We start from the raw sequence: 24,319 nt of genomic DNA, 5'->3' as shown, positions 1-24,319 counted from the left end.
AGAGCTAAGCCTATGGGGGTCTAGCATGTGTCCTACACTGACAGTGTGCTCCTGGGAGCTCTACACCCATTGCCTTATCTCCACCATTTATGGTACACATCTTGTTATTTCCAAAGGCTTTGTGTAGGAACCCACACCAGACCTCACTGGGAGTTGAGCCACTGAGCAAAAGCTGGCAGTGCAGTGTGACAGAGTAGAAATGAGAAATATTCTAAAGTGTATACTTCTGGAAATGAGCTCCTCACTGTTGGTTTCATTTTTTGAATACAATTATCATTGATTGATAAGGATATAAACACAGAAATAGCAAAAGAGGGTCCTGTCTTTCAGGAGCTATCATTTAGTTGGGAAAACAAAGCATATGTTTGGTGTTGGAGCATAATCAAGGCAAATATAAGAAGTCTTCCAGCTGTGTAGCTCTGTATTGCCCTGCCTTACGAGTTTGTATCTCAGGACCTTGAATTCTTTTGGTGATGATGGGCTCATGAAAAGATCTCTGTAGCATTCAGACTCACTTGAGTTAAGGATGAGTATCAGTGCCTCTGTTGGGTGCTTCTTTAGTCTTGGTCAAATTATGCAGTTTTCTAAGGCACAATGCCACTGTTTAGGAAATGCAAAGGTGTTATTACTGCTTGTGTTTCTTATATAGACATTGTAGGTAGACACAAAATGCTGAGGCATAATGCTTTTAACTCGCCTATAAAATGTTAAACATTCTGAAATGTCCTGAAGAGAAACAGAATGAATGTGAACAGAATAACAGGACTGTGTTGTCTTGCAATCTGTTGGTTGTTATTTCTCTGTGTTCTGGCCTGTGTTTCATTTCTGTACCCAACAGAGCATCATCTTTGGTTAAATTGGGCAACTAAATTTCTGCCCTGTGGTACAGCTAGTGCCGCATATTGTATACCTCCAGTGAATCACATGTAGTGTTCTTTGAAAGAAGCCAGAATGGTTAATCTTGACTGTCAGCGTGGTTGTACTGAGGGTTGTAGGGAGCCTATGGGTGCGACTGTGAGAGTGTTTGCAGAGGAGTATGTACTATGGAAAATGTAGTAGTAAGTGGATTAATCTATTCTTGGACTCAAAATTTAAATAGATTATTGGAAGGGGATGAAACTGTGGAAGATAGGGCCTTGTCCTGGGGAAATACACTTTGTACTCTGACCACACACACACACACACACACACACACACACACACACACCATGGCAAGCACACATACAGATTCACACACAAAGAAAAAAACTGTAATAATGATAACAACAACAACTATTACTACATTAGCATGAGTAGAATCTTACCAGTAGAATGTCACTGTCCTCATCACAGGAGACTATGCAGTGACACTTCCATGTGCTGATCATCACAGAGCCAGGGAAGCTTGGGTGATAATTGTTACATATGTATAGTTTATTATTGTTCCACACTGTCAATTTGTGTGTGTGTGTGTGTGTGTGTGTGTGTGTGTGTGTTTTATGGTTATTCAAAGATGACTAGGTAATTCTGTAGAGATATTCACTTGAACCAATTGGTTATCAGGTCACATAACAAAAATCTGTTGCAATCACAACACATCAAATCAATTCTGGGAGTGATATACCTTATAATCATGCAATGCAAATAATCAAACCCAATAAGCAAGCAAACCTTCAATGTCATCAAGCAGAACGCAAGCTACAAGTAGCTATGATAGCCTTAAATCAGCTGTTTAACTCATGCTCCTCAGCTGTGGTAGTCACTGATGCACTTCCCAAGCCTACCTGAAAATTGAGCAATCAGAATAATGCTGCCCCAATGCGTAGGAAGTCAACTTATTAAATTAACCATTGAGTAATATTTGATAATCATCCATGGATTAAAAGAAAATGTGTCAAGTGTATGGAAAACTTCTCTCATGCTCTTTCTGACAGGAGTGTTTCCTGCAGGCTCACCTGTCATCAGCCATATTTGTGAGGGTGGATTAGAGACAGGCAAAAATTCCATGATACAGTTTCTGCCTGCAAATGTGACAAGTGTTATGAGAATAGTGACTGGCTATGGTAAAAATGTGTTATTTTTTGAACATGTCCCAATGTATACACACAATGCAACTCCCAAACTGAAGACTCAGGGATCATTGTGGAAGAGGAGTTAGAAAGATTGTAAGATCCAGAGGAACAGGAAGTTTACTGAGAGATTGTGTCTCGTAGGAATGTAGAAGCTACACCCATAAATTCTTGCCAACATGACTGCTTAAACAAGGACAACAACAATAAACACAATAACACAGATTTGGACAAGAAAGGCCAAGATGGTTCAACCCTACACAGAGAACTACAGGCAAACTAGGACTCCCGGGAGCAAGGCATACAGTCTTCTCCAGGGAAGAGCCCACCAATCAGTTATCCAATACAAAATGGTCAGCCCTAAAAACATCCATACAAGTAACTTTAGGTTGTACTTTAGTTATTTAAAAATCTATCTACCTAAACAATTAATGAAAAGAGAGGCCATGATGGATTTGAAAGAGAGAACTGTGAGCTATATGAGAAGGTTTGGAGGAAGGAAGTGAAAAGGGTAAATGATGTATTATAATCTCAATAAATAAAAGGCATACATTTTTTAACAGACTTACTAGTCATTTGCTACATGATTAACACTGCTAATGTGCACCACCATGGAGACACAAAAACAGTCCTTGTATGAAGAAACACAGTTCTTGGAGAAGCAGGACAGTGATGAGAGCTGTAAGGATAATGTCTTGTCTTGTTTTTTTTTTTTTTTTTTTCCTTGCTAAAATACCATGGCAATTTATGGAAAAATGGGTTTGTTTGAGCGTTTAATTCAAGGTACAGTGCATCACGGTGGGAAAATCCAGAAAGGAGGAGTTTGAAGCAGTTGGTTACCTCACATCCACAATCAGCCATCAAAGAGAAAATGAATGAATGCATGCCAGTGCTCAGATCCCTTTTTTTTGGTTTCTTCCATTTTATACAGGGTAGAATCTCCTGCCCAGGGAATGGTTCTATCTATAATTAATATGAGTTCACCCTGTCAATTAACATAATCAAGATAATTTTCAACAGGCATGGCCAGAGACCCTATTCTCGGGTGATACTAGACCCTGCCCATTGACAGTTAACCCCAAATGTCATAGACACAAAGACACTAACAGTTGGCGTGTGGCTTGTGAAACATAACCAGTTCATCTACCTGCCAGCTGGATGTGGCGGCACACACCTGTAATCCCAGTACTTACAAGGTGGAGGCAGAAAAAGGCGATTTTGAATCCACCCTAGGTTTTAGAGACCAGGACTGAAAAAGAAAATGAAATCTGATTTCTGGAAATAGACCTCCTTGTTAGCTTAAACTATTACCTAACACATTTTAATGAAGAACCTCCATTTCAAACTTTGAGGTTATAGGTGGGGAATTTGATTCCATTCTACAAGTAAGCCGCAAGGATCACCAAAACTTTGGGTGTGGGTGTCCAGCCTAAAGAGATCAGATTTTTGTACATGTGTGCCAAGCTTAGTGTCCCATTTCATCATCTGTTTGTCACATTGCCTCTTCTTATTGGCCAGAGCTTTTGTGATAAGCATAACAACATGTAGGTCAAAGTGATGTGTCTTGAAAGGGAATTCATTGCTCATCAGCTATTAGAATGCCATTTAGTGCATCGGTAAAAGTAATAGAGTTAAGAAGTGGGACGTTTTACAATGTGAGGATGAGATCAGCAGGAAGAACTGAGTAGGCTGCATATTTTGAGCTTCAGAGATCACTGCTTGTGTCAGGCAACCTTTTAGGATGGTGGTTCTCACACTTCCTAATGCTGCAGCCCTTTAATATAGTTCCTGATATTACCATGACTCCCCCAACCATAAAAATACTCTTGTTTTCACTTTATAACTGTAATTTTGCTACTGTCATAAATCATAATGTTAATATTTTTTGGAGATAGAGGTTTGCCAGAGGAGCCTTGACCTACAAGTTTAGAACTACAGTTTTCGGAGAATCCTTGCTAGCTTGGACCCTGAAGAAACTCAACATTTGAGTTAAGCCTGTTCAAAATGAGGTAGAATGTGACACTGTGATGCAAGACCTACCCAGGCAAGCTGTGTTGTAGGATTCAATTGTTAAAAGTCAAATCTTTGCAGTTCCACAAGGGCTATGGATTAGTGAAAGCCACTTACAAGAGTCTTCGCTTCCTCTCTATTCCCAAAAGTCAATTAAAATGTGCATGGCAAGAATCTGCCTGTTCAAAGCTTCTATGGAATTAATAGAATTATTCTGAAGAACGTTTAAAGCCCATCGGAGTCCCTTAGACCTGTTGTGATACAGGTTCAGGCATGCGAAAGGTAAAGGAGATACACAAATTAAAAAGATGGAAGAAACAGAGAACAGCCAGAAGAAAGAAAATAAAGACAAGGACTGAGCCCATAACATCCAGGAGAGGGGACCAAAGTGGGCCCCCTGTGATTTAAGCAATAAGCCCCCCCCTTTTTTTTTTTTCAAAAGTGAGGAAACCTCTAGAATCTGGGTGCAGAGCAGTTTCTACATAGAGTGTGCTCACCAATGTGAAGGTTAATTATGAGGCAAGAAAATGCCCCACGAGGTGAGGTTTTCTGTTGCTGCTTTTTGTTGGCATCTCCAGGAGCCTGCGAATACAGAAGAGGCCCTTTGATAGCCACGTTGGCAGCCGCCGACTCTCCCTGTGATCCAGCAGGTTAATGTACCACTGCCAACCCTCCAGAGTGAGGCAATCAGAAGCACGGCTTGATAGAAATAAAATGCAATGTGAGGCTGAGGAGGGGATCTGCAGTTGGTAGCTCTGCTCCTGGCAAAACACTCCTCCAATCAAGCCCTCCCTGGAAGGCAGTATTAGCAGAGTGGCTTAGGGGCACCTGTGATGCTGAGATTAATCTCCCCTTTTTGTTTTCTTTCGGGTCTATCTGGGCACTGCTGAGTGCAAGAATTTATGTTGGCTTACTTCCTAGAAGGGAGCTACAGGCTGCAGAAAAAGGATGTGTCATCATATGTCACCTTTCACAGTGTCTCTGTGGCTGTCTGTCTGTCGCTCTGCCCCTCCTTGTCCATCACCTCTCCTTTCTTGTGTGCTGTGGTGCTGTGCACAGAATCTTTGTCTCCCAACAGAGCAATGGTAACAGCACTGATACCCTGCCCCCCGCCCACACACACACACACACGAAGGCACTTTCTTTTTTTCCTGGTATGTCAGCTCAGACTTTCTAGAGGAAAATTAACTGGATAAAGGGAAAGGGAACTGCAGCTTTGATCATATGACACTGTGGGACCAAATCTTCTTCCCACCCTTTGCAGGCATCTGTGGCAATTTATCTAACGTCATGGGGACTATCTTTAGGGATTATTTTGAAATGTTAAACAACCACTATCCCACAATGGAATCATTTTCTGAAAAATAAAAATCTCACTGTAATGAACTAGAGGCTAGGCTTCTGATGTCTAGGGGTAGGAAGATTAAAGAAGTTTAGGGGCAGCACTCCTCACTCTGGCACCACACATTCTATCCTGGGGGGTGGTAGTCGAAGGGCAGCCCTCCCCCACGTGCATACCATCCCGGTGGAGAGGTAGCCGAGGTTGCCTAGCCCCCGAAGTTTTCAACTAGAAGTCTATGGCTGAGTTTGTTAAATTATAGCAGTGGCTTTTTCCCCAGCACATATCTGACTATTAATCACCATGACATGCTGAATACCACTTGTGACTTTTTTTCATGTTCTTTCCAGGCTGGTTGCAATTAGGTTATGCTTTTAGATCTTAGAGCTTTGATAATAAGGTTCTTAGTATTCTGGAGAAGGGCTTGGGCAAAAATAGTGCTTGCTAGTAATTTCTTCCTATTTCTGCTGGGTCCAGTGATAGAGGAATGACTTCATGGTGATGTCTTATCTTCCCCAGTATGTGGACTTCCAGCAAAACACTAAAGGCCTTTTAGAGCTAAAAATCTGTATCCTAGAAAATGCCATCTACCCTTGAATGGAACGATGGTATCCTAAGGAGAAGTCTGAGCTTTTGGGGGTGGCTGGAATATAGAGGCAGAGGTCCTAGTCCTGGCTTCCTTCCTGGCTACTTTCACATCCAGCTAAGCTGAGCCTAGCCATGCTCCATTTATAAGAAGCAGAGTGCTAGCGTCTATCTCATGTGCTGTTAAATAGATGTGAGATGTCACCCCTATTTATTATAACAGCACAAAACTCTTGCCTGAAGAGTCACCTTGACAAGAGATGGATTCTTGTGAAGAATCACAACCTGAAAGCTAAAGAAGCATAAAATGGAGCTTGGAGTTTATATTCTGTGCATTTTCATTGACTTTTTTATGTGGCCTTTTGGAGAATTAGATTTCCATTTTGTTATTAATTGATGAAGTTTCACAGATTTACTGGGAAAAACGACATAGGCTGAGAATGCTATGTGTGTGTGAAAGGTCTTAGGCAAACTTTTATAGGGATTAGAGTGTTCAGTGGAAGACAATAGGATTAATTGCTCATTTTCCATTTCTCACTGATGCCTTTTGCTGGCTCCAGAGCCAGTAATAGGAACCATTGGTACATTGAACTGCATTTTTCTTGTTGAATTATTGACTAATAGATTTATTACAGACATGGCCTTTCTACTTTCTGTTCCTGAGCATCCTGCAGTGAGCTTTGTTTCCTTCTTAGCTTGTGCTTCCCCATCAGGCACGTAACTGGAAACTTGGCACTCAGCCACAGATGGGGGAGATGCATTCTACAGATATCAAAGCTTTGCTGGTTGAATGCTGCTCTCTTCTGAGATGGATGGCTCTCAAGACCCTGATGGATTTTGAAATATGCTCTAAATTACCTCATTTTCCATGTGAACACAAGGCTTAGTGGAGAAAGGTTATTTTCAGTGGCCCCCAAGGTTAATGTTGATTCCTCTTCCAGATGGCTTCTATCTGGTTCTCTGGATATTGAGCCTCCATGTGGTCAAGGCTCCTAGTACCAAGAATAGCAAGAAGTGAAAGCCGGCCACAGTGAAGGCATGTAGAGATTGAAGGGCGAAGTCTAGACCATATGGTCTCTTGCAGTCCTGCTGTGGCGACCCCAAGAAGAAACACCCACTCCCTGAACTGCTCATCATGCCTATTTCCCATTGCGTCAGTCATTGACCTTCCATGTCCTTTTCCTCTAAGTTCTACTTGCATCTTTTTGTTGTTATTTCCACAGACATAGTCACATAGCAGCTGGTCCAACTCCAGCTGCCACAGGGTCTAGCAAGCTCCTTGGAAATGGTTTGAAAATGGCCACATTGGCAACTGGTATAAGGAGAACCTGACTTACAATGAAAAGGGTAGGCTCTCCACTTTTACTTAACCTCAGAGCCTGCAACTTGGTGAAACCTAGTTCAGCTACCTTTGCAGGAAAGCGGGGGTGGCTTGCCATTTCTGAGGGCTTTGCAGGCAGGCAAACCCAAACCCCAGAAATACTTTGACTGCTAAGTCAACTCCAGAGTGTGCTTGTTCAGTGTTGGATGTGTGCATATCTGTGCCGTCATTTAGTTCCCCCATCCACACTGCACATCAAAGATTTATATCTCATACTTCTGAACACCCACAGGAATGATCTCCTTGGAGGAAACAGGCAGTGTTCTCATTTTCGTTTGTTTGTCCATTTTGCTTTCTTTTGTTTTGTTTTGCCTTTAACATTGGGAAGGTGGATTCCACTTTGAGGGAGGAAGCCTGGGGTAAAGGAAATGTATTTCTCTTGAGTTGGTGCTAGCATTAAATGGTCATACGCTGTGGCTCTAGCCACTGTGTAAATGCCTAGATAGGTCCCCGGCCAGTACATTTATCACATCTTTCTCTGTAGACCCCAATAATACTAGGCAAAGCTCTCCCCTCACCCATCTCCAGTGCAATAACAGCTGCCACAAAGCCGCTCAGCAAAACAGCCTGGTCCCACAAGGGAGCACTTTTGGTGTTGACCTTAAAGAGCAACTTCAGTCCGGAATAAAGGGACTCGATTGTTCATAAACCCGACATTTATTACCTGGAGATCTTTCTCCACAGAACAAGCTACTGTTTACAATTTTATTCAAATAAAATGCTGCTTTCATCAGTGCCCCACTTTCTCCATTGGCTGCCCCTCCTCCCACTTGTGGGCTTGGCATGGCTCAGCAGTGCATAACCTAGGGCTATCACTCAGAAAGGCAGGGCTCCTGAGTAAGGGCCAGGCAGATGTCCAGAGCAGGTGTGTGCTCCGGTTTTCTTCTTTTATTTATGAGGCAGTTGTTGAGTGAGAAGGTAAATAATTGTGGCTTCCCACAATTATTTACCAGCTCTCTTTGGCATTTTCTAGGTTTCCAGGTTAAAGCAGAATGTAGAATAAATCTATCACAAGCATTCCAAGGCTTAAAATGGTTACCCAATCAGAGCAACTCAGCAACTGCCTCCCTTCTGAAAGGATGAGTGGACAGACTCAGTGTATACCTACATATAGCACTCTGCTTTTAATTTGCAAGCCTGCTAACATCAGAAACCCCAGTGCCTCCAACCCTGGTTCCACCAGAGCCCAATTTGAAGAATCTCTAAATAGGTCAGTAGTCAAGTCACATTTGTTTGATATCATATATTGTGAGAATTTGGGCTAAATCCTTCCCAAGTTCTGAATCATAGGTGGCCTTTAGTATTCTTACATAACCTAAAGAGAGGAGAGTGGAGTTTCAGGAACTGGGAATGGTATAAAATAAGCATAGTAAGAGTCCATAGATAGTCTCCAACAGAATGTCCTGCTAACTTGTTTTAGGAAAAAGCTACATTAGCGGTGACTCATAAACAGTTATAGGCACTGTAAATAAATCCAAACCTGTAGTTACCTTTGTCTGACTTGAAAAGAGAAAGCCTTTCTTGTGACTAAATCTCCTGGCTGGGAGTTGGTATCTTCTTAAATAAAGAAACTCAGAACTTATCACCAATGAAGTCCAATTTGGATTTCATTAAAGTCAATCACAAGGATGAAGGTTCTTAATTATGAAACAACATAAATATAAAATATGTCTAGGGCTTTATGATTTTTTTTCTGTCTTTACTATACTATTTCCCACATCTAGTTCAACTTCATGTGCCTCCCTGCACATTCCCATCTTATTTTATTGAATTATTCTAAGATATTCTGTTTAGTTTCCCAAGATACAGAGATTCTCTCTTCATACTCATAGTATGTGGTTGTCTGAGGGGTTTGAGTAAATACATAACTGAAAGAAAATGTATGTTTCCTAACAACAAGCTTGGGGGAAGTTGAAATGAACTCTGGGTAAGCACATGGCTCCATTCACAAATGCCTGGGAGGCTGGTTAAACCACAGAGAAATGGTGAGATAGAACATAAATTCAGTGCATGGCAGACCATGACTGCATGACTGACAGGGAGAGTACAGAGCACTGGATAGCTGGGTATGTCAATCAAGTGGAAAGCAAGCAGAAATCAGTCAAGAGAGCTGTTAAGGCATGCTGAACTTGGACACAGGCTTTCTGAATTAGCTGTTGACTGCTGACAAATATCATAATTTGTTGGATCTTTCATTTATTCATGTGGAAAATGAGGACATGCCTCACTAACCTGAACAATCACATACCACTTGGGACCCTTTAAGAAGAACAAATGAACTCATATGTATGGTTGCCCTAGTAACCATCAACAGTCTGCAAATACATACTTGTTGCCAACTTTTCACTTTGAAATAGCTTCAAATCTATAGAAAAAATTTTTTTGGGAGTACCACTGATCCACTTACAAGAGTGGTCTACTATTATCATTTCTCACATATGTTTTTATCTTTTATGTGGCTAGGTGGATGGATGGATGAGTGAATGGGTACATGAATAGATAGATATAGATAAAACATGTGGTATGTGTAGAAATCAATATTTTTTTTCTGGCTAGAATTCAGCTGAAGACATACTTCCCATTCTCTCAATTCTCCCTAACAACAAAATATCCTCCTAACAGTTATAAATATTGCACTATTTAATCTTAATATAAGAATATTGCTTAATACATAGTCATTGTTAGAAAATTTCCAGTATTACTGTCCTTTATAACAATATTTCCTATCCTGAATCTGGGACAAGATCACAGTGTCCCTTCATAGCTGTAATTGCTCTTTCATCCCCTGGCCTCTCGTTTTCTTCCAAGACATTGGCATTTTTATAGACTGTCCTTATATGGCCCAACTGTCTGGATTTTTCAGAAATTTACATACTGAAATCCTAATCTTTGTTATTGGGGTATTAGGAGGTAGGCCTTTGGGATATTGTTAGGTCCCCTGATGAAGGAGTAGAGAGAGACGTCAGTGTCTTTCATGGCAAAAGACAAGGTGATCCTGTTGTGTCCTCATGCCTGGATTCAGGCTATCCATTTTTATGGCATAAATCTGTAAAGTTTCCTGTGTGATGATCTATCACTAGACGTACATCTATTTGTCTCCTTATTGGAGATGCTATCAGAAAGCTTTTGGTTAAGGTGCTCTGCCATGATTCTCCACTGTTTTGATACTACTTTTTCCTAAGTAACTAATTTCCTAAAAGATATCTTGAGACTGTAAATAACTTGCCTCTGCCACCAGCTTTAGCATGCATTGTTGATTTTTAAGTTGGCTGTTACTAAACTCTGATCTTCTGGGGAGATGGGTAAGGAAAGGGGGTGGGGAAACAACTAGAACATTGAAGAAATTTTCCTTATTAGCTTTTCTTAGGTCATAAACTTGAGATCAGGACATATTAATTTTGGTTAAACTAGAGAGCGAGGGAGTGCATGATGCTCTGTAGTATCTCCTTCTGAAATCTCTTCTGCCTGCCCTTGCTTTTCTCCACCAGGCCAGCATGCACATCCTCAGTGAAAACCCTTCTGCCTATCACTGCTATTCTGCACCCAGCCAGCCTGTGCACACTCGGCCTGCAGGCACATCCTCCCTAGGTTTCCTTATTCTACCTGCCTGGTAAATACTGTCTCCAGAAACTAGCTACATGACTAGCTACCATTAACTAGCTACATGACTCTACACAGAAGACTTAATGTACAGACCATGCATTCCGTGGGTAGGTGATGTGGTACAGTTCAATCTCCCATGTATAGCTTCCCCACTTTGAAATTGGAAGTTGTTACTATTGACTTTATAAGACTATTGGAAGAAGTAAGCCAGATGAAACATTAAAAAACCCCTTCTCAGGTAGTGTTGAGGAAAAAAAGTAAATTCTCACTCTACTCCAGGGTTTCATGGAAATCTTCTGCTTCATTTGGCAAAATTAAGGGTTAGATAAGCACATGTTTGCTCTCTCTGATCCATCACTCCTCCTTGGAAATGGAGGAAAGGCTTCACTGATTTCTGAGTCTGTCATTCCCTAGAACACACTGAAACGCAATTAAGTTCAAAGCAGGCCTGGTGTTTCCCCCTCACATTGCCACATCCACATGGTATTGATATAACCTGTTCTCCTGGTGTAGCAAGTCTTCTACAAGGCCACACAGTTGGGGTGAAGCCATAGGCCGAGATCCTCATCCTTGTCTGAGCCATGGAGATTTTCAGTACTGCTCTTCCTATGTATTTGTACATCAGAATGTAGTCACAGGGAACTTGTCATTGGTATTGCAGACCCCACTTCTCCCCAGGAAAGCCCTCAGTACCTGAATAGGATGCTGATGGAAGGAAGCCCAAGGTTCATCTCCAAGGGCAATGGGAGCAGCTGTCACACTCTTTTCATCATCATCCCCTTTATGCTCTTCCCGAAGACTCCAGGAAGAGGCCAGATATAAGTGTTAAGTAAAAGAAAAAGCAGCCTATGGTATAATTATAATTATTAATAGTGAACGATAAGATTATTTTATTCAAAAAGTTTCCCAAGGGAAATATGTTTATGACAATATAGATCATAACCCAGATATATAGTGCTGCATATCTAATCCCAGTGCTCCTATTGAGATTTAAGAAGTGGAGACAGAGACTCCACGAAAGTTTATGGGCCTGCTAACCTGAAACATGCAGAGGATAAACAACGGAGACCCTGTCTCAGACAAGGTGGAAGGTAAAGACTGTCATCCAAAGTTATCCTCTGACCTCCATATAAATGTGCCATGATAGACACACTCCCACATTCATACACACAAATGCATGTGCATACACCCAGATGTACACATTCACACACAAGAATGGCAAGAATACATTCAAAACACAGAGGGCCAGCTTGATGGGATACAAAATCTAAGGCGAATGAGGTTCAAGCACTTTAAACTAATTATAATATATTGGAGAAAATAAAATTTTATGTGTAAACAAATATCTAACATGTAAGAAAACAACTAAACAAATTTTGGGAAAAGGAAAGCACTTTCTTAGAAAAATATAGAAAACAGAAACATGTAGAGAATGATGGAGCTAGGAAAGCAAAGACCCACAGTACTATAAAAAGCTAAAACCCAAGTCTTTGATAGGCTTCATACTCACAGGCATTTTTATTAACATTGAAATTTTGTTTCAGAGCAAAATACAGTATCTCTATGATATTATTAGAAATCCAAAGGCTGGAGATAAACATCCTAAGTGAGAGACAGAGGATGCTGTCTTAGGTGTCCAAGTTGTTGGGAATGACAGACAGACCCATTACTTTGCAAGGCAATGCTGTGGTAATGCAATTAATGACATGCTTTCAAAGCCCTGCCACCTAAAAACTGAGGCATTCAAGCAGTGTGTCGAGGTCTCTGCCTTCTTCTCTTCCTTGTCTTACTAGGTAAACATCATTTACTCCTCCAAGTAGGTGTATGAACTGATATCATATATGGTCATTATGTGCATTGCAAATGGTATCTCCCTAAACAGGCCTGCATCTAACTCTCATGGAATTCTCACTTAAAAGAAAATCTTTGATCATCAGAAGCTACAGGCAATGGTGTAAATAGTGACAATCAAGTTTCAAGTTGGGTCAATGTGGGTATAAGCCAGACTCTGCCATGTATTTGCGGCAAGCTTAGGAAATTCTTAGGTACTCTGGCTTTCAAATTCTACCCTTACAAAATAAGACTAGGACTTGCTTTTTGGTGTGGTTAAGTAGGTTCAGTCAAAGAACGCATGTGAAGACCTGGAGAAAACATGCAGAGTACCTTATTGGATGTACTCTGTAAATTAGTTATTTTCATCACTGGGGAAGGTTATATTTTCAACTGCTGAGGAATCTCTTTTCAGAGGTATGCTTCTTTTATTTTGCAGCTATATATGCACATTTGTATATCATTTAGTTTTTTAATAGCAAGCACAATAGCATATACATAAAACACAGGGAACAGAGGGTTTTAGAGTAGCTGAGTCAGTCTTGTGGTTTCTATCTTTACCATGAAGTGTCAACCCAGATACAACTGCAGTGGCATGATGATGATGAAGCTAGATGGTGGTGGTGGGGGTGACAGTGACAGCAATGATTGTGACCATCATGGTTATGCTGATGATGATAATGATCAAAGTGATGATGGTGACCATGTCAGTGATCATGGTGACCGTGGTGATGGTTACAATGACGATGGTGATTTAGATATAAGTGACAATGATAGGGATACTGATGGTGACGATGGCAGGGGTCATGATGATGGATTATGATGATCATATTAACATTATTTTTGTAAAAAGAAGAAGAATCCTGGGAATTTATGTGGTTATTGTTTGTCACTTTTTGTTATGGTGGCCAATAACCTCCAGCGTTAAAGTATCCTGTTGAGCCACTGCAGTTGTCAAAGCTATTTCTTGCTTTTATGATTATTTCTCTATGTTCTGCTTGTAATCACCCTAGTCACTGTGGTTTAATATTGGGAACAGCAGACTGCTTCAAAAACTGGATATGAAGCTATATCTATTTATACCTATAATCGGTAGTACCTTCTACCTGTAATGTCATTTACCTGAAATCAACTATGATCTGAAGAACATTAAATGAGAAATTCCAGGAACAAAGAAACAAGAGCTCTGAACTGCATCCTGTTCCAAGTGTGTAGAAATTTTGAGCTGCCCTGCTTTGACCCCCTTGGGATATGAGTCATTTTTTGCCTATTGTATCATGCCCATTAGTCACTTAGTAGCCATTTAAGTTAGAAGATTAACTCCAAGTGCCACAGTGCTATTGTTCAAGTAGCCCTTGTTTTATTTATTAATGATCCCAACGTGTAAGAGGAGTGATGCTGGTGATTTTATTGCAGTGTATTGTTCACTATAATTTTATTTTGTTCTATTTTGTTATTAGTCATTGTTAATCTTTACTGTGCCTAATTTATGAATTATACTTTATCATAAGTATATATGTATATGATTAAACACAGTGCATATAGGATTCAGTACTGACCACAGTTACAGGTATCCATTGGGAATTTAGAATACATCCCTATAGGTAAGGGAGAGCTACTGTATATACAGTCAGAACTACTAGTATTCTACATTTGCAATGTCTACAACTGATGCTTAACCCACATTTTCACCACCACCTTTCTCATGAGGACAGAGCATGAGCCACATTTGGAGTGCATCAGATGATTGAAAGGAGCCTTCCCCAAGAAGTCTCATTATAGGATACCAAATTCATGTTTTCTCTTGCATTTACCTCACAGCTGTTAAGGTGTCCTTTTGCATGCTCTTAGCCACCTGCAGTGTGGTTTGGCTGTAACCAAGGCCACGTCACTTTATTACAGAGAGACATTTCTCATCAACATCAGTAATATGATCTGCAGATATATGGAAGGCTTAAAATTGGCAAGTCCTTTTATCTAAATTATAATATATTATTGGTTGTGTTATCCTGCTGTGTGCCCTAGGACCAAACAAGTAGACAAACAATGTTGTATTTTACCTAATTGAACAATAATGGGGAGAGTTAGATGATCTATGGTTTATTTGAGGAATAAACCAATGAACTATACAAATCATTCCATCCTCTAGAACAGAGTCTTTAAAACTCATCCACTTGTGACTCCTTTTTAACTTTTTAGATGACCCCAGTGTATTAGAGCTTTCTAGAAGGGCAGATTCAATATATATAGTAATTCATTAAGTCAAATTTAAAATTGTAATAAAAGCAGAATCTCACATGAGAACTGTGAATCTGGTAGTTACTTAATCCTTGGAGCAGTGTCTTTCACTGGGGGAAAGAGGGCAGTTCTAACAATGATGGTGCTTGGTTGGTCCTCAAGGTTGAGTTCCAGCAGTCCCAGTCTTGTGCTGGAAACCCAGAAGTTACCTGGGGAACTGTTGATCCCTATTCTACAATAGAGGAGTGGAAATGCTGGTTCTGATAGCAATGAAGGAATTAGCAGCAACAATGGGGAAAATTAACTCAACAAGTGGTGGGAAGGCTAAGTAAGCAGAAAGGTGAGGTTATCTGCCCTTGGTATAGGAGCTATTACCAGGAGGTATTGCCTGCATTTGGGGTGTATCAAGACATCTATCAAAACAGTTCTTCACATAAAGCTATCTGCTCAGGTGATTCTGCTGAGTGTCAAGTTGTCACTAAAAAACAACTATGATGATCCATCCCTTGTCAATTTGACAAACAAATCCATCACTTTTAAACCCAAAGCCTTATAAAGCACTCATGGCCTACACATTAATGAAATAAACAAAAATTTAGAAGTAATAAAAATAAATAAATCTGAAAAGCCATAACCTGTCTTCTGTATCTTATATTTATTTCATAATCCACTTTAAAAGTTCCCTGTGAAAATCCTCAAAAATCACAGTATTTTAAAAATTTCAGATCTGTTAATTGTAAGCTCCTATTGTCATGAATGTTCTTAGTTGTCAACTTGACCACATCAGGAACTAAAAACCCCAAATGGAGAGCATACCTGTGAGGGTCTTTCTTTTTTATTCTTTTGAAAAAGGAAGCAGGAAGGAGGAAAAAGTAGTTTAAAGTAAGAAGAAAACCCACTTCTAATCTTGATCTTTGAGTTAGGAAGACTTGCCATTAATCCAGATATTTCAACCTAGGAAAAGACACAGCTTTAATCTGGATATTAAGGTGGGAAGACAGGCCCTTAAACCAGGCCTCACCTTATGCTGGAAGTTTCTATGAAGACATTAAAGAAGGAAGCTTTTGCTTTGCCAGCTTACTTTTACCTTGCTACCACGCCCAGCCCTACACTGGCATTAGAGCCCACTTCTTTGGGATTCCAGTATGTACTGAGGAACTGCTGAGACATCCAACCTTGTAAACTAACAAGTACTGGAATCTCAGACCTTCGATTCATAACCAGTCATTGTTGGATTAACTAGACCAAAGTCTGTAAATCATTGTAATGAATCCAGAGAGAGCAAGCACGAGACACACAGAGAGAGAGAAAAAGAGAGAGACATTCTGTAAGTTCTCGTACTCAGAGAACCGTGACTAATACACCTATGAATATCAAAACCCCAAGTTACATACATTCCACATATTATGATACCAAAAGAAAGAAAGAAATATTTTTCGAAGGAGAAAAATAAAAACAAGCAAGAAAGCCATAGCAATAAACAATCCCACTGAAGCAACCAAGGCAGGTAGACATGTAAAATGAGTATAGAAGTTCAATATTTACTGATAATCAATCACCAAGAAGTTTATTTAAAAGAAATATTTTGCTGTACATGTAATTTTAACATTTATTAAAGATGAAAGCATAGTTGTATACTACTGAGATAGATGTGCTCACTTATTTTTACATTAAAAAAATAAATCTTGGAGCTGTGAAGATGACTCAGTGAGTAAAGAGCTTCTTGTACAAACCTAGCAACCAGAGTTCAGGTCACCAAAACCCACAGAAAATCTCAATGCAGTAGGAAAAGTGCCTGCAATACCAGGGTACCCTACAGGGAAATGAGAGGCTGAGACAGAAGGAATCATTAAAAGCCTGAGGGCCAGCTAGCCCAGACAATAAATTAACTGGAAGACCTGTCTCAAACAAGGCAGAAAGCAGAAACTGGCACTGGAGGTTGTCCTCTGACCTTCACAGTCATGTGCCATGCTAAGTGTGTGCCTGCATTCACACAAGCAAAGCCAGTCTTAGTGGGCTATTTGATATTGTGGGACATAGGGAATCTTCAACAGTGTTCAGAGATGATTAATACATTGATTTTATAACCGTCAGTATTGTGAGTACTTCACACAAATGCTACAAAATGACAGAGATATGTTGTAGGCCATTTCAGAAATTGTTGGAAATTCCATCTCAATCCCGAGCCAAAATTCACTGAATGGTTTTTTTAAATTAAGTTTTAGTCAGCAACTGAAAAACAATCATTTTGAAAATTAAACATTCCCACACAATACAACGCAAAGATACACTAATTTGACACATGCTGTGGGAGGATGGTAGAAAATTAATATAAGCCTTCATTTTACATAATAAAATCATTGTGTTTTTATAAGAGCAGGAAAAATGCTAGGTGCAGTAAAAATCACCACAGTTTGTAACATACAGTGGTCTTGAACTTGAGCCAAGATGCTGTAGACAGTGTTAGCTAACATTGGGTAGCGTGAAGATGGCATGAACAGTGCAAAGTCTGCATAGTGTATGCTTGGAACCACGGCGGCAGCAAAGCCTGGCAGAAAACACTTCAGCTTCATGACAGCTTTGACTTTAGGTTAAAGTTTGGTCACTCTAGGTCCAGAAACCTTCTACTCATGTTAAATTTTCCTATGTCTCACATTCAATTACACAACCCCATATAAGGTCACAACCCACAGTTTAAAAAGCTAGGGTTTATATTTGTAATATATTAATAACCCCACTTTATAAACAATACATGGCAACCCTAAAAGCCTACTGAAAACTACCTGTACTTTATTTTTTTAAATGATTCTTTTATTTTATGAGAATAAGTGTTTTGTGCATATATATATATATGTATGTATGGATGTATATGTTTGTCCATGGAGACCAGAAAAGAGCATTGAATCTTCTGCAACTGGAGTCACAAACAGATGTGAGCTGCCATGTGGATATTAGAAACAGAACTCAGGTTCTCTGCAACAGCAGTGAGTACTCTTAACTTCTGAGCTATATCTCCTGTCACCACCATGCTCCCCACTAACATTTTAAAAAGACTTCACTTACTTAAAGATTATAGTAGAAAATTACAAGATGAAATTGCATAATGAAATTTAAGGTTGAGCAAAAGCAGCTATAGGTTTTTGGGAACTGAAGAATACTGAATCACGCTGTGGTATTCATGTAAAATGTTCCCCAGAAGCCCATCCATGCATCCAAATACTTGATCACCACTGGTGTCAGAGTTATGAGAAGTTGTGGAAACTTTAGCAGATGGGGTACAGTTGGAGGAAGGAGGTTGCTAGAGATATGGGCCTTGAGGGATAAAGCCTGCCCCCTTTCTGGGTTGTGACCTTTCTGCTTCCAGATCTTCTGAGAGGTAAACAGGTCACTGTACAGTCCTGTCATTATTGAGCTACTCCGGCCACCATGCTTTCCCCAGACATGGTTGTCTGTAACCCCTGAACCAGGGGCCAGAATAAACCTCTCCTCTCTCATAGGCTTTTTGTCAAGTGATCTGTTAGAGCAATGAGAAATGAATGACTGAAACAGACTTGGTACCTGACATGGGATTGCTGCTGCTGTGAAACTGTCCTTGTAGTCTGTAGGTCATTGAAACCTATGTTTCAAACTGAAGTTTCTTCGGAATTTCAAATGAAAGAAGTCTTCAAATACTGTATAAGTAGCTTAATGAGCCATCATAGTATAGCTCAGCAGACCAAAATGCTTGACAGTGAAGGCCAGGTTCAGTATCTTTCAGAGCCAAATCAAGAATCTATTAGGAATCTGGATGGTGACCATTCACATGATTATAGAAAAGATCCTGGTTATGTTCTATTCATGTCTTCAGATCTGAATGAGACTGAATTTGGAAGTTGTAATTAATGTGGTGGAGGAAATTTCAAGATGACATAACATTCAGGCTGAAGTATGGTGGTTGCTGAGTACTTTCAATGAGATTTATGATGAGAATTCAAATAAAAAACATGACAGACAAAAATGTGAGAGGGCGCATAAGTGTTTCTAAAGTTAAATAAAAGACAGACAAGGTGGGTACAGTCAATATAACTATAACTGTTAGAGAAATTGATGCAATTACAATGAAATTGAGGCTTTCACTGAGACAGATCCAAAGTGTGTTGAAGGCAAGACTATACCCTTGAAAGCTCTAGAATATAACAATAGAATTTTATTTGAAAAACTTTCATTTGAACTGAGTGTAGTAGCACAAGTGAGTGCCTGAGCAGAGAGAGCTGCTGCAGATGGGCTTTGCACCAACAGGACTGCTTAGGAAAATGTTATCTTGGGTACAGCCATATAGTTACCCAGAGGTTGCTTCAGTCATGGTCCAAGGCGGCTTGGCTACAGCATAACCTAGCAGTTGAGTCCAAAATCACCCATATGGTAGTATGCAGAATAGAAGAGTTACAAGGTCACTGAAGTTTGCTCCAAGGCTCCTGAAGAAAGCGGGTGAAATCTGACAATGTGAAAAGAGTCTGAGTCCCTGTATGAAGTACCCAAGCAAGCAATAATGAAGGTGTGACAATAAAGAAGCCTCAGTTACCTTGTCTCAGGAAAGACTTTGGACACTTGAGTCACATTGACACTATTAAAGACTGATAACTTTTGACGTTGGACGAAATGCACTTTATAGTATCAAGAGGCCATGAACACATGATGTGGTCAGTCACAGGCCATAAAGGAGAAGCTGTTACTACTATTCTGATGAACTGACATAGTAGTAAACTAACTTTTAAAGACTTATTGCTATACCCATAGATTAGTGCATATTTCAGTGCTCGTCAAAGAAGCTTCTTCTTGTGGTGATACCACCAAATCAGAGGTTCATAAGTCGTCAATGAGCGTAGAATAAAAGAATATATAGTTAAGCTCTACTGGGGCTTCTCGTACATGGTTCACCTCTGTAGACTGTGTTCCCCTAAAGAGTGAAGTCCTGCAGGGCCAAGAATGACCACTTACTAGTCTTAGTCTTCTTGTCCATAAAAAGTGTCCTTTACTGTCAGGACCTGACACTGGAACACGGGCTCTCTAGTGCTCTCTAGGAGCATAATAGTGAAGCTGATCTGCTCAGTAAGCTCACAGGATCTAATGTAAGTGGAAATTTGTGTGTGAAATGAGTTGGAGGCTGATCTTGACTTCAGCTAGATCTTCTTTTCTCCTCCTAGTCAGTGGATGTTTTTATTTTCTTTCAAAACAAAAAAAGAAATGAATTTGATGGGCAAAGTCGTGAGAGAGCTTTTGAAGACAGGTGTAAACATACACATACACACACAAAAGACATCTGAGAGTTAGAGGATTATTTATTTATTTTTGCATGTGTACTTGTGACATATTTTGACTCAGTGGCATAATATTGGAATACGGCTGATCAAGCATGTCGACTTTTAATCCTGCAACCTGTGGCTAGTTCTACTTCCTTTGTGGGGATATGCCGCTGAGTACACACCAGGCCCTGCTCCAAAATAACCTTCACTGAATTATACAGCTTATGACTGCATATTTAGGTAAATATATTCTCTCTCTCCCCCTCCCATCCTCCTTCTCCAACTCCCTCTCCCTAACTCCCTCTATTTGGTAGGCATAAATTGATAGATATGTATACAGGCATCTAGCTAGCTAAACACTACTTATAGAAAATAGACACTAAATTTTTATTGGCTAAAAGATGAAATGAATGAGGACAATTATATTTTAACAGCACTCTCTTAGTATATTGTTCTTGGACTTTGCATCTCACACAATTCAGGAATACATTATGAAAATGAATCAGAATGAGGGAGATACACTTTAAATTAAACAAATTAAGAATGATTATTTAATTGCTCTCTGTGATGAGTGTTCTGAAATAGTCATGCAGAGTGCAGGGAGGGTGTGTTGGCAGGGTCCCTGAGACAGTCTGAAAGCCGGGATAAGTGTAGCCTCTAGGACAGCCTTTAGAAGGGCAGAGAGAGAGAGAAAAAAGGGATGAGAGGTGGCAGGATCGGAAGATGGCAGGCAAGGAAGAGCCATGTGAGGAGAGGGATCATGCAGTTTATCATACGAACTCATCTCTTCATCCAAACTGAATCTGAGCACTGTAAATTATTGCTAGAAGCAGGGTCGAGAGTGGATGCGAAGAGCAGGAAGGCCACCATTACCACGGCCCTGCAAAGAGATGATTGGTAGCTGTGATTACAGCAGTGATGAGGTGACGGTGGGAAGAGGGAAAAGTAGATAAATCTATCAGACTTTAGGAGGTGTGGTCAACAGGGTAGTAGTGAGGCCTAACAGTTGCTCAGCAAGACATGTGCCTATCTTTCATAGATCCATCTAGAGCTCTTTGATGGTTGTTGTGCTATGGCACAATTTTGTGTCAGAAACAGGAGTAAAACATATCCAGCTCATAGTAAAGCTGATTTTGTTTAAAGTGTCATGGCTGAAATCTGTTCAGAGTTGGATGGAAGCTAACGAAGCTCTTACTCAACCTCTGGAGGATCAACAACCACAGATGCTTTCTTTCCTCCAGACCTTAGTGGGGCTTTTCCTTCTATGGAGCTGAATTGCATTTCTCTCCAAGGCTCCTCAACAAACAATTTACAGTGTAAATATATTTGTTAGTATGCAAATCGCTCTGCATTATGAGTCTTGATTAATATTATAATGTGTTGATGAAAGCCTGTAAATGGTTCTTGGAACTAAGGTTTCAGACAAAGATGTGCTGTTTGGGTGTAGAATGTTTGTTGAATATTAGATTAGGCTTTTTGTTCTCTTTCTCTCCCTCTCCCTCTCATTTTAAGAAGACACTTGGTGTGAGTGGTAACAAACTTCAAAGTTTACAATTAATACAACCAATCTACCACCCAAACTGCACACAAATATTCCTCCCCATGCTCACTTCAAACCTGCCTTTGTGCCCACAGTCTGGGACCTTTGGTTCAGCTATTTGGCTTTGGTTTATTGCCAGAATCCTGTCTCCAGAGAAGCATTGTTCTGTAGTATAGTATACCTTTTGAATAAAATGTGTGAGCGTGTGTGTTGGAGTGGGAGGGTGCTGATTAGACCATAGTCGAATTCCCAGTCTGACCTCCTGGGAGGCAGAGATAGTGCCCCTGGCTTTGCTCTGGAAAGCCTGCTTTCTCTTCTTTGACAGTAGCCAGGAAGATGCAGAGACATAGGCCTGCTGGACTTCCCACTTCTGGCAGCTGTAGTAATGACTGGCACTTTTCTTTCACTCACGTAGCTGGAAGAACAACAATTTGACAGAGGGCTCACACATCCAGTTGCACTCTGCAATAAGGAGCACCAGGCTTTGGCTACAGTCTGAGCTTGGTCTGCCGTCTAATAGCTTCCTGACCTCAGCCAAGTCACATAGCACCCCAAGTTTCAGTTTCCCCATTTGGAAACAAGGGTCGATAATTCCCATTTCTTGAATTTGGAGAGAGGATTAAGCAAGATCTTGTATTTGAAGTGGCTTTTCCATCACAAGAAAGAAAAGAATAAAAGAGAATGTGCTTGGTAAATGGACTCTTTACTCTGTGCACAGCCTTGGCCTCTGGTCCACTAATTCCATGGCAACCAATCTAGCATTTGAAGGAATGTCCTAACGGTGGTAAATTCTATGGTGTCTAATGATCACTGGGAATTACAAACAAAAATTTGACTTTCATCCTCATGGGACCACCTTTTACAAACAGAAGTCCGTGGTCTCTGTCTTGGTCAGAGAATGGACCTTTGGAATGGATGGTGACCTGGGTTTTGGTTAAGGGTACTCTGGGTACTGTGTTCCATCTCACTCAGTTGTCTGTGCCTGCATTCTAAGGATCACAGAATATAAATAGCTTCTTAGGGACACTGCTATACCCAGCATCAATGCCCAAACCATTCAGAGAGAGAATATCCTGCATATCCAGAGTCAATTGGGATTAAATTGAATAACATTGTGGAAAGGTAGAGGGGTGCATTTGGTTAACAGAAGATGCAATGACTTCCAACCAAAGCAACCCAGAACCACTGTCAGGTTTTGTTCTTATGACACTGTGTGCCACACCCATTCCTCTGCAAAGAGCCTTGAGAATCCACACCCCCCCCAACACGCATTTTCTAAATAAATTGTGGAGTATTAAAACAACTGGGTAGGTAGTGCCGTGCCAACTGTCCAGAAATCCTCCTAGCGTCATTGCATAGAAAATGTATGATTTTTAACATCCCATCAGGAAGGCCTGGGGTATCTTTGGTGGAAAGAAAGGAGTTCAGTAAAATGGAGTCTTTACTATTCCAAAAAAAAAAAAATAGCATTCTGACTTTGTTCTTGCTGTGGACAACTGCCTCAACACATCCTCACATAAAGGGGAAGGAACTAAATGTTCTGATGTGTTTTCTTACAAAAGCTGGAATCCTATCATGAGTGCCACGCTCAAGACCTCATCTGGAGTTCCCAGCTCCAAATCAAATCACACTAGGTTTCAGCATAAATGTTTTTTTGGTAGAACAAAAACTATTCGCCCCAAGTAGGTGCCTATCATTTTGCCCTAATCTTCCTTCATAATAACACCAATGTCTTCTGCCTTCCCAAAAATACAACAATGAAAGCATGTTTTCCTACTTCATTTTAAAACTTCTCTCTAGTATCTACTATGATGTCCTGATTTTCTTCATTGGGATTTCCTGGTTTCATTTTTCTTAGGCACTGGAGTTCTCAGACTTAAGTTCTGATTCTCTCAGCTTCTGTGCCTCTGTTGATCCCCTGATGACCTCATCTCATTTTATGACTTTTAACACTGTGTGCTGAAGACATCTACATTTTTATGTTCACCCCAAGAATGTCTCCAAGTTTTTGTGTTTCTATTTGAATGTCAAAAAGGCTTTCGCAGCTTATCTTATCAATAACTAACCTCTTGAGTCTCTAGACTGGAAATTACCTCTACCACCCACTTGGGCATCCTGACAACCTACTCCTGTTTCAATCTCACCCGTCTCTCAGCTTAAGAATTCCATTCTTCTTATTGTTCAACCAGAAAGCACTCCTACTTTTGACTGTCCTTTGAGATTGTGCACTCTTCATCAATCCAGGCAGTTATAATAAAGAACCATAAAGAGGTGACTGTAAAGAACAGTCTCTCTCGCTGTTCTGGAGAACAGGATTCTGAGATCAGGGAATGAGGATGGTCCTACTCTGGTGAGGGCCTTCCTCCAGGTTACAGGCTGTTATCTTCTCATTGAATAATGAGCAGTGAGAGAGCTCTCTTTTATAAGGGCACTAATCCTATTCAGGAGGGTTCCAGCCTCTTC

At 40.4% G+C, this 24,319-nt stretch overlaps 1 protein-coding gene across 3 annotated transcripts in view; it reads left to right on the top strand.

Moving 5' to 3' along the window:
• The window catches only part of Opcml (opioid binding protein/cell adhesion molecule like), a 1,136,526-nt gene that overhangs the window by 769,186 nt on the left and 343,021 nt on the right, over positions 1-24,319 (top strand). The gene's annotated exons all lie outside the window — the stretch shown is intronic.

The sequence above is a fragment of the Psammomys obesus genome, unplaced genomic scaffold, assembly GCF_907164565.1.
Source record: "Psammomys obesus unplaced genomic scaffold, mPsaObe1.curated_primary_1811, whole genome shotgun sequence".
Taxonomy (NCBI): domain Eukaryota; kingdom Metazoa; phylum Chordata; class Mammalia; order Rodentia; family Muridae; genus Psammomys; species Psammomys obesus.
The sequence above is the reverse complement of the archived record's forward strand: the minus strand, read 5'-3'. Positions and strand labels throughout refer to the sequence as shown.